General features: G+C 45.5%; 1 protein-coding gene and 1 pseudogene across 10 annotated transcripts in view; both read left to right on the top strand.

Moving 5' to 3' along the window:
- The window catches only part of LOC144115527 (uncharacterized), a 339,252-nt gene that overhangs the window by 280,891 nt on the left and 45,002 nt on the right, over nt 1-13,359 (top strand). The gene's annotated exons all lie outside the window — the stretch shown is intronic.
- Nucleotides 5,605-6,087, top strand: LOC144116470 (uncharacterized; annotated as a pseudogene).

Genomic DNA, 13,359 nt, shown 5'->3' with positions numbered 1-13,359 from the left:
GTGTGTGAGTGAGAGTGAGTAAGAGTGAGTGTGTGTGATTGAAAGTGAGTGAGTGCAAGTGGGTGTGTGTGAGTGAAAGAGAGTGTGAGTGAGGGAAAGTGAGTGAGTGTGTGTGAGTGAAAGTGAGTGAGCGAGTGAAAGTGAGTCAGTGTGAGTGAAAGTGATTGAGTGTGCATGAGTGAGTGAGTGTGTGTGAGTGAAAGTGAGTGAGTGAGTGAAAGTGAATAACAGAGTGAGAGCGAGTGAGTGAGAGTGAAAGTGAGTGAGTGAAAGTATGTGTAAGTGAGTGAAAGTGAGGGAGTGAAAGTGAGTGAATGTGAGTGAGTGAAATTGAGTGAGTGAGTGAGTGAAAGTGAGTGAGTGAAACCCTCTCTTCCCCGCCTCGGCTGGAGCAGCAAGCAGTGGCGAGCACCGCAGCGCATGGCCGCTGAGGTGGTGTTGGCTGAGCGCGCACCGCAGGCGCGCGGTTTTCGAACTGCGAGATTAATGGCCCAAGTTTGTTGAGCCACAGCGGCGAGGGTAATCGCATTTTAGAAATTCTAACAACTGATATGTATATTTCTAGTGGCCGGCTACAAATCTCATTGCATTCAGGCGGCTGCCTGTAATAGTTAAAATAATAAATGTAAATAATTAATTTACTAATTATCATGATTCGCCGGTTCTCTGGCATTCGCCAACACTGGTATTACAATTCCGCCAAAAGTCTCTTTTTACCTAAAGAATATATTTTTAAAAGTAAGTGGCGGGCTTCCCTGAAACACCAGGTATACAATATACACCTAAATAGTTCTGCAGTTATTAAATGTGGGTTTTTTAGTTGAGAACAGCGCTTGCTTCCGCATAGCATTTGTCAGCGGTGTAATTCATCAGAACACTGCCGAGACATGCTAACTAGTAGTCTGGTTAACCAATATTAGCAAAACTAAGCAAAACAGTGGGCATAATGAATAGAGGCACTTACAAACTTTCCCAGCGACGATTAGGAGACTACTTTATGATGCCCCGTTGAGCACTAATTTGTGTTATTGTGCACTGTTCTGGGGTCATACTGGAGCTGAAAAACCTACACAAACTCACTGTAGTGGAGAAAAAGGCAGTCCGCGCGGTGTCAAGTGCTTTCTATTTAGAGCACACGGCGCCATCTTTTGAAAAGAACAGAATCATTAGAGTTCAGGACTTGCACTCTCACACCATATTATGTTGTTACAAGAAAGCGGTTCAAGGAAGATTACATGTTTTTTCTCGACATTGCACAACTTGAGCGCACCCCTACAACATAATGTTTTCGCTGTCAACCGCTTTTGCACGTTCGTTTTTTGCGCATACAGTACGGCCGACAGAGAATTCAGCATACCTTGACAACGACATTAAACCACTATGACACACTGAATATTGAAATCATAACGTTTACAAAATAAGACATAATAAGTTTATTTACATAATAAAAATGAAAAGAGCACTTGTTTGTGTATAAAAGTGCATAGGTCAAGATTCCGCAATTGTGTCACGTGCAGAATTTTTTTCACACTGCCACCTTTTCTCGAAGATATGCATTTATGCTCTTCTTTACTGTGTGCTTTATTCTACTTTTACTGTTTCAGTATGCTTTACGATATGTGCTATAGAGACGCCGGAACAGGGGGGGGGGGAGGGGGGCAGAGCCCCCCCCCCCCCAAGTATTCTCATGAGGGGGCTCAGCCCCTCCCCCGCCTGAATTCCTGCCTTGTTTACATTTTTTTTTGCTGTAACCTAACTTACGACCTCCGCGTTCCCATGACGTCCCAGTAGGAAAGTACACGTTGAAGACATTCCCTAATCTCTGGAAGAGGCATGAATAAGAGTGCTGGCCCTCATTTTGGATTTCATAGATCGGCAATTTTAGCAATAAAAACAGTCTGGCGCTGGTACCAATTCGCAGTAGCAGCAGAAGCAGGGAGCTAGCTGGCTTCGCTTTTCCTTTGTTAAAAAGTGGCGAAGTACATTAACGTATGCGAAGGGAAGTTTCCCCGGCAGTCCCAGTCACCGTCGTCTTTGTTAGTCGGATGTGTCATCACTCAGCGTGGCGCACGAAAAGGCGGAGGCCGGTCTTTGTCGTCGCGAAGTGGCTGGTGGGCTGTTCGGCTGTTCATTGTTTGGCTAGGGGTACGAGTGTTGTAGGCGTTACCGAAAAAAAGTAACTAAAGACGTTACTCGTTACGGTAAATAAAAAGGAACGCGTTACCGCCCTACGTTACCTAAGAAAAAAGGTGACGCGTTATTGTTACCGTTGCCGAAAAAAAGTACCGCACGTTACTTTGCCGTTCCTTCATGGCCATTAATTTTAATTACTCTTCGCCTTGAGAACTTACGATAACAATTTTACGAAGCTCACATTTCACATGAAGCTTGTAGACAAACAAGATTTTACGCGAAATCGTGATTTAACGAGAATACTTTGCACAAATGCGCAGGAGCTTATCAATTTTATAGTGGCCTAAAGTTGCCTGTAGAGTTACATGTGATGGTTTCTAACACTGTGGCGCATAGTGAAGCCATTTTATGGATGTGCCATTAAACATAAATTGTCATCTCATCATCTATTCTAACTTCACAAAAACAACACCGCTGAGCTCTCACCAAGTATAAGGTATAATTCTGAAAAATGTGATGTTCCAAAATGGTCGGCATGCTTCCACTCTTTAGAGAATTGTGTGAGTTTTTTGGGAAGGGGAGGTAGGTGAAGGCAAGTGTGTGAATGCGTGATAAAGCGCGTGTTTCGTGCTTTATGGCTATTCTGTCTTTTTTCTTTAGTGGGGTGCGTTGTCGAGGGCAGGTGCTTTTTGGCATGCATGCGAGCCGCAACAAGGGTCGTCGAGAGCACCTGTACATTTTGTTTGTTCGCAACATCACTTTAGGTGTTCTGCGCTTTTTTTCTTCTAAAAAAGGGGGCGGAGTGGGTCACAACTGGAACAAAAAATAACTAGTAACGTGACACCTTACGTTACCGAAAAATGTTAACGTAAATACGTTACGCGTTATAGTTCCGAAATGGTAACGAGCACGTTAGTAAGTTAGCAAAAAAAGTAACACGTTACCGGTAACGCCGTTACCTGTTACGCGTTACCGTCCACAATGAGGGGTACGGAGGAAGTTGGCGCGACGGTGCGGCGTCAGTCTATTTGTTCAGCAGAAAACTCTAAGAAAGTTTAGTATGAGCAGAGTCCCTGTATGAGGTAGCCCACCCCTGCCGTCACGGAAGCGAAGCCCGTTTCCTTGCATTTCCTGCCTAACCTCTACTGCGCTGTTACAGGAGTTTGACAGCGGTCCCCCCTCTCTCGGGGCCATCTTGAAGTCAAATGGCGATATTCCAGAAGATACTCAGAAGGGGGAACCCGACTGCACAGAGAATGCGAGAGTGTCGTCTCGCAACGAGAACTTTTGGTTGGAAAACAAGTCTTGCGGTAAGCTCACTTAGATTTTTCCAAATGGTCCATTATTGTGCAGTAGTTTGTCGCATCGAGGGGACGTCGTGGAAAAGCACGTTCAGCGAACTCCTCTCCTATTCAAAAATTCAGTCGTCGAAATTGGCGGACGAGGAGGCTTTGCGCATGCGCCACGACGTTACTGGAAAAGTGGTCAATTTCAGTGGCTATATATACAAAAGCGCTTGGGAAGGGGCTTGGGAGCCGATCTTTAGGGAGCTTGGCCGAAGCTTGTACCGCGATCAAGGAAGGCCGGCGCCGTTTGTCAACCTGCGTGGACAGTTCCAGCCTTTTTGGGGGCTTATCCGGGTATGTACCGCGCTATCTGCGCTTACATTATTATTATAGCGGAGTATATATGCCTGCTTAGTCTTGCTCTTTATGAAATAGAAGACATGCGGGTTAAATGCAAGTACTGACAGCGCTGCAGGTCATCATTAACCACAGCGGCGGAGTAGTATGGAACAGAGAATCCATGGGGCTTTTTTTCTTTATTGCCTTGGCTCCGTCTTATTTTGAGCCAAATATATTCTTTGTCCAAACACAATTCTTATTTCAGCAACATTGTTTTGCAGTGCGTGCAAATAACATAAGGTGTGCTTATACGCAACTGGAAATATTGAGCTCAGATGTCCCGTTTAAAAACCCTTGACAGTCCACATGAAATGGTTCGTGTTTGAGAGGTGTGGTGGGGGAATTGAAGCAATCTGAGCAATGTGAAGAAGACCCTCGCCCTCACCATTTATTTTGGCCATGCCAAGCATTTGTCATGCCTGGCAGGCATTCCTACTTTGCGTCTCCTTTCGCAACAATACAACAAAGAGCGGGAGGAGGCCAGGGCAGCACTTCGGGTCATAGTTAGCTCTGTGCGCTACCTCTGCCGCACAGGTCAAGCTTTTCGAGGACGTGGCAAATGTGATGGAAATTTGCTCAATTTGCTCGACAAAAGTTCGGAGGATGTCCCGGTCTTTAAGACGCGGATGACTAAGAGAAATAAATTGGTGAGCGGTGACATGCAGAATGAGCTTATAGAGATTATGACCCATAGTATGCAACGATAAATTATAGAGGACGTGAAGTCTAGTGCATTGTTTTTTTTTGCTATCATTGCTGATGGAACAACCGATGTAAATAGTGACGATCAGTTCACCTTTTGCTTGCGGTGGGTTCAGAGCGAGAATCTCTAAGTTCGGGAAGAGTATCTCGTCCTGTATAACGCGCCTGACAGTAGATCTGAGACCCTATACTCGGCCATCAAGGACATGAATTTGCTCCTCGGCCTGGACTTCCACTGTGTACGAGGCCACTGCTTTGATGGGGCGGCGAATATGTCCGGTCGTTTTTCGGGTGCGCAAAAAAGGCTTATTGATTGCGAGCCACGGCCATTGCATGTTCATTGCAGTAATCACTGTTTAGATCTGGTACTGCAAGAGGCTAGCAGGAGTTGCGACATAATTGGAGACGCTCTTACCACTGTTAAGGATGTTTCCAACGCAGTCCTCGACTCCAAGAAGCGCAAAAGTGTTTATGCAAACATAGTACTTTCTACAGGACGCGAGTCAGCCCTGGAGAGTGGATCACGGCCAAATATCTTACTGCCGCTTTGCCCGACGCGATGGACCGTTAGAGTGAAGTCGATGCAAAGATTCGTTGAGAATTACGCCAGAGTCCAAGAGACACTCAAGGAGCTCTTGCATACACCAGGTTCAGTGACTGAAAGCAGCAAGGCTATTTTTAGAGGTTACGATCGGCTTTGGCAGAAATTGAAACCTTGTTAGGTATCCACATTTCCATAGCCTTCTTTGGGCCTTGTGAAGAATTAGCAAGGGCTCTCCAGAGCTCAACATATTGCGCTGCGGGTGCAAAAAAGGCAGCAGAGGCTCTCTGCGAGGCAATCTCCCAGTTGTGCTCTGAAACTGAGTTTGAGAAGCTGCGGCAGCACACAAGCACAACAGCAGCGCGCCTAAGCCTGAAGGAACCTCATATGTCAAGGCCGACAAAACCTCCAGCGAGGTATGAGACGTCTGGTACACCTGTCCAGCCAGTTGGACTTGACGTTAAGGCCGCGCTGCACAAGGAGTATTTCGCTACTGCCGACCGAATCATAAGTGAAACAAAACAGCGTTTTGAGCAGCCGGGCATGGAACAGCTCGTAAAACTAGAAGATACCTTAACCAGCGCCACTGGAGGAAGTCAGTATACAGCAAATGAACTAGAGGCGGCTTTGGGAGTACATGCAGTTTATTTTGACTTGTGCAGACTGTCGGCGCAGTTTATGCTATTATCAGCTCTTCTAAGCGGTGCTGATTCTGCCACAACTCTGGGCATTCTGGAGATCCAACAAAGGGAATCGCAAAACATTCGCGAGTTGATGGATCAGGTCGGGAGGTATCTTCTGCTTCTGTTTTCCATACCAGCGTCTGTCGCTTCTGGGGAACGCTCTTTTAGTGCTCTGCGCAGAACCAAAACGTATTTGCGCAACTGAACGGCTCAAAAGAGGTTATCGCATCTTTTGATTTTGCATATACACAAAGAAAGAACGGCGCTCCTAAGTTTGGACGACGTCATCGGGGAGTTTGTGAGCAGAACTGCGGAGCGAGCAGCAACCTTTGGTCCCGTCTAAGCACCTAGAAAGAGCAGCACTGTCCGAAATATCTGCTGCTTGCGTGCATTACTGGTAACTGCATATGTACTGTATATAGCGCGTTTGCTTGGATTGTGGTATTTAAAGTCTTGTTTTATGTTATGGTTTTGCTCATGCGCGAACGCCTAAATATGTAAATTTGACAAATGTTAATAAATATGTGCGCACTGAAAATTCATTTTGTAACTTTTTTATTGTAAATGCTTGTATAATATGCAGCATCTAGCGATCAAAGAAACACTGCATAAGGAAAACAATTTTTTTCACGCAGTTAAATGTTCTCTCTGGAGCCAGACTTGGAATGTAATATCCAAAAACCTAGGTACATAAACAAAAATAACAAAAAGAAACTTGTTCGACCCCCCCCCCCCCCCATGAAAATATACTTCCGGCGTCCCTGAATATAAGTATTATGCACTTATTGTGGCGCATCTGATTTCTAATGTATTCCTGTTTTATTATGTTTGGTATAGTGCTTTATTATTGTTGAATGTGTTTTCGTTTCTATTGCCGATGGGTGGCTGGAGCCCAGTCAAGCTGCAATGTAGCAGCTTTTTCTCCGGCCACCTTTTTCGCCTTGTAAAGTTGAGAAAAAAAGTTGTTTTGATTGATTGATTTTTAACTATTACTGTTAGCCATCTTACTAAGAGGCGCGTAGCTAACCGTAAGTAATATCCATATCGGTTTTTAGAATTCCGAAAACGCAGTTACCCCCGGCGCTGTGGCCCAACAAAGTTTGGGCTACATTGCGCCACAATATATGCACTTTCGAGAAGCTTGCAAGCAAAGCAACCCCTCTAGTGCACGAAACTGGTCGAAATAGCCGAAATTTGTTAAGCCACAGCACCGAGGGCAATTTCGTTTCTGAAATTCTAAAAACTGATACGGATATTACGTACGGTGGACTATACGCCTCTCAGTAAATATGAAGAATGACAGCAAAAGTTAAACAGTTACCTACTCAATATCTTAGCTGTATTCAGACACGCTACATTCCTGAAAATGCTATGTCGAAAAAAAGCACTCTTCTATTTCAAAGAGCCTATTTTCAAAAATTGCAGAACAGCTTAGGTGAAAAACCCGGTATAGTAGTGGGCTTGACATTCGACAGATAGTGCTTTATCTTGCGTAGTTGTTTCGGGCGTTGAAATAGGGCGCCAGTTAGCATTCACTGTTATCATCGGCCATCTGCGCGGGTGCGTTTATTACGCGAGGGGGAAAAAATGTACTTTTTGACAGCCAAAGTAGGAGTGCGTTCATTATGCGAGCGAGTTCACTGGTCTATGGGCACACGTCGGTAGCGTATCTTTCAGAAAGTTTTACCTGCAAGTTCTTGTTTTACTTGAAAAAACAAAAACAAAAAGAACTGCTGCTGTGTCTTCCATCGTCAGTGATTCGCACCAGTGCCCCGATGCTTTCGTATAGTACAAGTGCAGTGAGCAAAACACGGAGCACATGAAAAATTGGCGGTGGTTTAGCGCTGGTTAAACCTGGAATGACGCGATAGCTACAGCTGGCCGAGTGGAACTTGGTCACGTGACCAACCACGTGACAGCGTGGCGGCGCAGCCAGTGTGGCGCGCCGCCACGCTGAAGGCTCGAAATGCTACCGTAATATAGCTATCGCTACAAAATGCATTTTTCTAAGCTTTTTAATAAACAACTGCCCGAAAAAGACAACGTTAATCTTGCGATTTCAGGAGCGGTTTTTACTCCAGTGAATATAATTATTTATAACCGACGCTCTAAAGAAGACCAGTTCAGCGACGCGTCTTGTTAAGAACACCGCACTTCTCTGAACGAGGATTTACTTTCCGCATTAAATTCCGCCATATCAACAACTCTTCAAGTATAACAACAACACCCGCGAAGCTGATCTCTGCACGGCTGTGAGATAAACAAACATAAATAAGCCTTACTTTGCCACGCAGCTCCAGGCTACTTTAACGAGCTATTTTATAGTGGTGCAGCGATTAAAGACAGGGGTGCAGATTCTTTCAGAGTCGTCTTCTGTGATTTTGCACTTCTTACAGTGCTTAGCCAGGTGCCCGGAAATGGCTATACTTTTTACGTTGTTTTGATGTTGTTGGAGACGGATATTGATGCACCTTCCCGTTTGACCGATGTACCTCTTCGCGCATGACACTGGGATGGAGGAGATTATTTGTGAATCACAGGGGACATACTGTTCAGAGTGTGTCACCCTACACCCTCGGGTTTCCGGCGGGTTATTCAGCTTGGAAGAGAGGGCGGGAAGCTTGTTGGGAGCTGTGAAGACGACATCCACGCCGGCGCGCTGCGCGACTTTCTTTAGACGATGGCTGATTTTGTGAAGGTAGGGCATTACCACAACATTTCTGCACTTATCAAGAAGTCCCGGCCGCACGTCGGACCAGCTGCTTCAAACGATAAGTGCAGAAATGTTGTGGTAATGCCCTACCTTCACAAAATCAGCCATCGTCTAAAGAAAGTCGCGCAGCGCGCCGGCGTGGATGTCGTCTTCACAGCTCCCAACAAGCTTTCCGCCCTCTGTTCCAAGCTGAATAACCCGCCGGAAACCCGAGGGTGTAGGGTGACACACTCTGAACAGTATGTCCAATGTGATTCAAAAATAATTTCCTCCATCCCAGTGTCATGCGGGAAGAGGTACATCGGTCAAACGGGAAGGTGCATCAATATCCGTCTCCAAGAACATCAAAACAATGTAAAAAGTATAGCCATTTCCGGGCACCTGGCTATAGGCCCTGTAAGAAGTGCAAAATCACAGAAGACGACTCTGAAAGAATCTGCACCCCTGTCTTTAATCGCTGCACCACTATCCGCCGAGGGCGATATAGGTTGACGAGGGAAGTCGTCGAAGCCCCCCAAATTCATCATGCTGGTGAACAATGCGTGAGCACCGCATCCCTCTCCTTGTCGGAAAAAGAGCGGAATTTTCTGGGTGGCTTGATGAACACTTAAGGTTTCTTTTGTGCCACTTACAGCCAAATGATTCAATGATCCCTTGTTGGTAGTGCCTTTATCTTGTTTTATGCTCCGCAGCGAAGATTTTAACGCTTTTAGCCCCCCCTCCCCTCCCCCTTCCTTTTTGGGCACGTTTTTAAAGCTTTTACGTCTTTCATTTTTATGTTTCACTTGTATTTTCCCATCTGTGTCCCTCATGGTTTTAACGCATTCTCCCCCCCCCCCATTTTTTGGGGTTATTTTTCATTGGTCTTGTTGTTTTTACTGTCACCTGACCACCTTTTTGTGGCTCTTTACACCGTCTTTTTATCGCTTACTTCGTTCGTTCCTGTTTTTGAAATTCTGTGACGCGACCACACTGATTGCCGGTTATCGCTGCAGCAGCCCTTTTAACCACCCTTTCATGTCTTCTATTTAAGCATCTTTCCTTCAAAATAAAAATTCAGTTGTGAGTCAGCGCTCGTGTGTGTCGTTTCTTCGCGCTGTTTCTAAGTACAATGCATTACCAACTAGCCCGGAACCTTGCTCTTCTGAGAAGAGAGACCGTTCCAATCTGCATATGTCCACTTTAAAGACGTACCTATAGCTGCATCCATTACTCCTAAAGGCCTCACGATTGTGAAGAAGTCTGCCGTAAATCTCCAGATCTTTTGTTAACCGCACAAAGTCGGATTATACGCTTAAGAAAAAGCCTCCTTAGCTACAACTAACCCATACTGTCGCATGCCGCTATAAACATTCTTCTAAATCACTGCTGAACACTGATAACCGACCGCTTTCTCAGTCGCGATTGTCAGCTCAATAAATCGCGTTGCTAAACACATACCGACAAAAGAAAGATGGTTAAATCGGCGCGGTAAAATCGCAAGAGCTCCTCCGTGATGACGTTCCCGTGCCTCGGTCTCAGCGTTCTGTGATAGCGGATGAAACAGTCGAAACAGCGTCAAAAAAACATGATGGTCTTCATAACGTAATCAACCGTTCTAGATATATCTTGCCCAGTGAAGAGTTTAGCATTTTTGTCACGAGGGTTAAATTTCTCTCCCAGCACTGGTTATGACTAATTGCAGCTTCTATAAGACCTGGATAATTTTGCTAAAAATATGCGACTTCGCGGGAGAAACTGTAGAAACCCCCATTCCCAACGCGATAAATGCCTTGATATCTAAATAAAGGGAGTTCAACACGACATACCGGACGCCCACAATAGACAACACCGAGTTGAAGCAAATCAAATTTATTTCTGCCTTGAAAAGGTACAGACAGCGGAGACGCAGAAAAAGCTGTAAGATACAGCTTGACAAAGCCGCAGCCCCTTTTAGCTTGGCAGCGGCTGTCGAGCCGCTGCCAATATATCCGTAATAAGCACAATATATCCGTTCATGAAGGCAGTGCAATTCAGAAATTAGCAAGCATTAGGGACATAATGATCAAGCCCACCGACAAAGGTGGTGCTGTCGTCACTGAATGCAAATGAGTACGTCGCGGGGGCTTACAGGCAATTGCTCATCCTACGTTCTACAAGACACTTGAAGACGATCCCACTGCACAGTTCAATTCCACAATGAAAGGAGCCGTTGAGAAACTGTTCACAGAAAAAAAAAAGAATCACCAATAACAGCATGAATTCCATCCTTCCACTAGGTCCGACCTAGTATGCACAATCCTAAAGGCGGATTCATACTGGCGAGTTCCAGACGTCGCGCGACCGATTTCGGTCGGTTAGTCACGGTTTGGGAGCACTGGGGAAGCGGGAAGAGGCCGTTACGAATCGGCCTAAGCCTGTCGCGCGGCCCCCGCGACTCGCCAACGTGAATCCGCCTTAAAGGGGCCCCGAAACACATTTTCAGTGCATTGTTTTGCCCGTTGGTTGCATAGAATGAGTTATAGTGATGCTATTAGCATTGGTCGTACCACGTATACTCCTGTTTTTAATATTTTAAATAGCTCACAAAAACAAATTCATGGCGCTGACGGTGTCACCATACAGGGGCGGCTTTTAGCATCGGATATGACACCACGGAGGGCGAGCTTTATGATTGGACAAAGAGTAAATATACTGCAAATTGTGTTAATAACTAGAGATACATTTTGTGTTCTATATTACATTAACAAAACCAACTTGTTTGCCCTAGATAAAAGCACTGTAAAGCAAGTAAAACAAAAAAAAAACCACTAGGGGCTCTGGCTACTTTTTGCATCGACGGACTTTGCGCCTCTCTGTAAACATCCTACGACCTAGCACTAACATTTATGGGTACTCTCTATGTATCTGAGAGCGTCTTTTCAGAGTTGATCCGATCGAGCCATTGCACTCTATAAGCGTTCGTTTCGGTCCCAAGGAATGATGCGTTCAGTTCACATTTAGCAGACAGTGCGCAACGTCAGCTTGTGGAGGATCACCGGGCGGCGGCGCCAGATGGCGCCACGTTCCTGTCAATTCTTGCTCGCCGTGACCGACCAGCGCGCTAGGGGCGATGGTTGGCGGTAAGCGGTAGCGGTACGCGCTATGCTAAATGTGTCTGATATCTTGCGCAGGCTGTCACACCGTCGCAGTATCTCGCGCTCGAGATGGGATCCGTAAGTAAGGGAACGTCACTGATCAGTGTTCCCTTCTGCGCCGTCGTGGTGACGATGAAGCATCGCTGGGTCAGCTGGGCGTTCACATGGTTGTTGTAACCATGCAAACGGCGCCGCCAGCCTTGGCATGAACGAGTTACAGAGAACAGGCAACCATGGAGTGTAAACTTCCGCCACGTGCTAAGATAGGCTAACAAGGTGGCGGTTTGGGCTTGTTGATAGTGCATGACGTATAAAATAGCGCAAGATAGGCTGTTTTGATTGGTCGCACAGTGTGTCGTCATTGGGAGAGTGAAATGGGAATAAGAAGCTGCGCGAAAATCGAGTTGAGGGCAGCATTTTGTTTGCTTGTATTTTGAAATTTCTTCATTGAATAACTCCCGTTCCTATGCATCGATTCTCGTAATTCTTTTTGAGTCAGCATCTGTGGGAAATAAAGAATCCATCTGAAGTGTAACCGGCATCCGTTCAAGCGGTGTTTCGCAGCCCCTTTAACATCCCTGGGCGGCCAGTTGTTTCAGGCATAGGAGCTGTGACTGAAAATTAACCTTTCACGTTTTGTTGATTGCCTAATCAGCCACATCCCCTCTATTTTTACATCTTACATAAAAGGCAGCAACCACTTTTACGCCACATCGCTAACGTTCGTATCCCTTGCGGCTCTCTTCTCGTTACCTTGGATGTGTCTTCGCTGCTCTGCACGAATATATCGTACGCTGACGGTATTCAGTCTGTGCAACAAACGCCTTGATGGCGTAACCTCGGCTACTTTACTGCGGTTAATCCTTGACCTTGACAATTTTGAATTTAATAACCAACGTTACGTTCAAGTCGGCGGCACATCTATGGGCATTAAAGTCGGTCCAAACTACGCAAACACATTCATGGTGCATTAGAAAACAAATTTTTGTCCAGTCGCTCACTCGAACTCTTGTATTAGAAGCGCTACATAGATGACATATATTCTTAATATGGGAACATGGAGAACCTTAATTTCTTTTATCGCTGCTTTTAATGACGTTGTTTTTCGCATACTTACTCATCCAAGCGCATTAACTTTCTCGACGTGACAGTGCTCCTACGTGATGGCAAACTAGTTGCAACGTTCTACAAGAAGCCTCCCCTTACAGACATCGCTGCTTTTACTACCACAGCAGCCATGTAAAGCACTGCAGTAAGACGAGCATTCCCTATATTCAAGCACTCCGCTACAAACTCAACTGTCCTGAGTAATCCGATTTTAACGAGAACTGCTTGGCCCTCAAACAGGCTTTAATCCAACAAAAGTACTCCGCCTCACTAATTGACGACGCGTTTTACGTGCGTACCAAATCGACCGAAGAGCATCGCCATAGCTAATATAGTTCAGCAAACTAATCTGACGCTGACGCATTCAGCTTCCATTACAGACGTCACCGGCATTCTTCGTAGGCATCATAACATGATAGTCTAACAAACCAAACGCCTGAAATTAATATTCCCAGACTGCCCATAGTAGTCTACAGAGGATGAAAAAATTTAGGTGACTTCTAACTTTTTCAAACATTTCTAATCGTCTATCAAAAGGCTGCCGCTTTTGTAATAAGCCAAGAAGAAAAATTTGCGCACTTACGACTACCTCAGTAACAGCAGGACTCTGGAAACAGCTACCAGCACCGCTTCTGATTATCAAGTCAAAATTCAAATCACGTTTTGCTGCGACACTTCG

Source organism: Amblyomma americanum, chromosome 1 (assembly GCF_052857255.1).
Source record: "Amblyomma americanum isolate KBUSLIRL-KWMA chromosome 1, ASM5285725v1, whole genome shotgun sequence".
NCBI classification, from domain to species: Eukaryota; Metazoa; Arthropoda; class Arachnida; order Ixodida; family Ixodidae; genus Amblyomma; species Amblyomma americanum.
The sequence above is the reverse complement of the archived record's forward strand: the minus strand, read 5'-3'. Positions and strand labels throughout refer to the sequence as shown.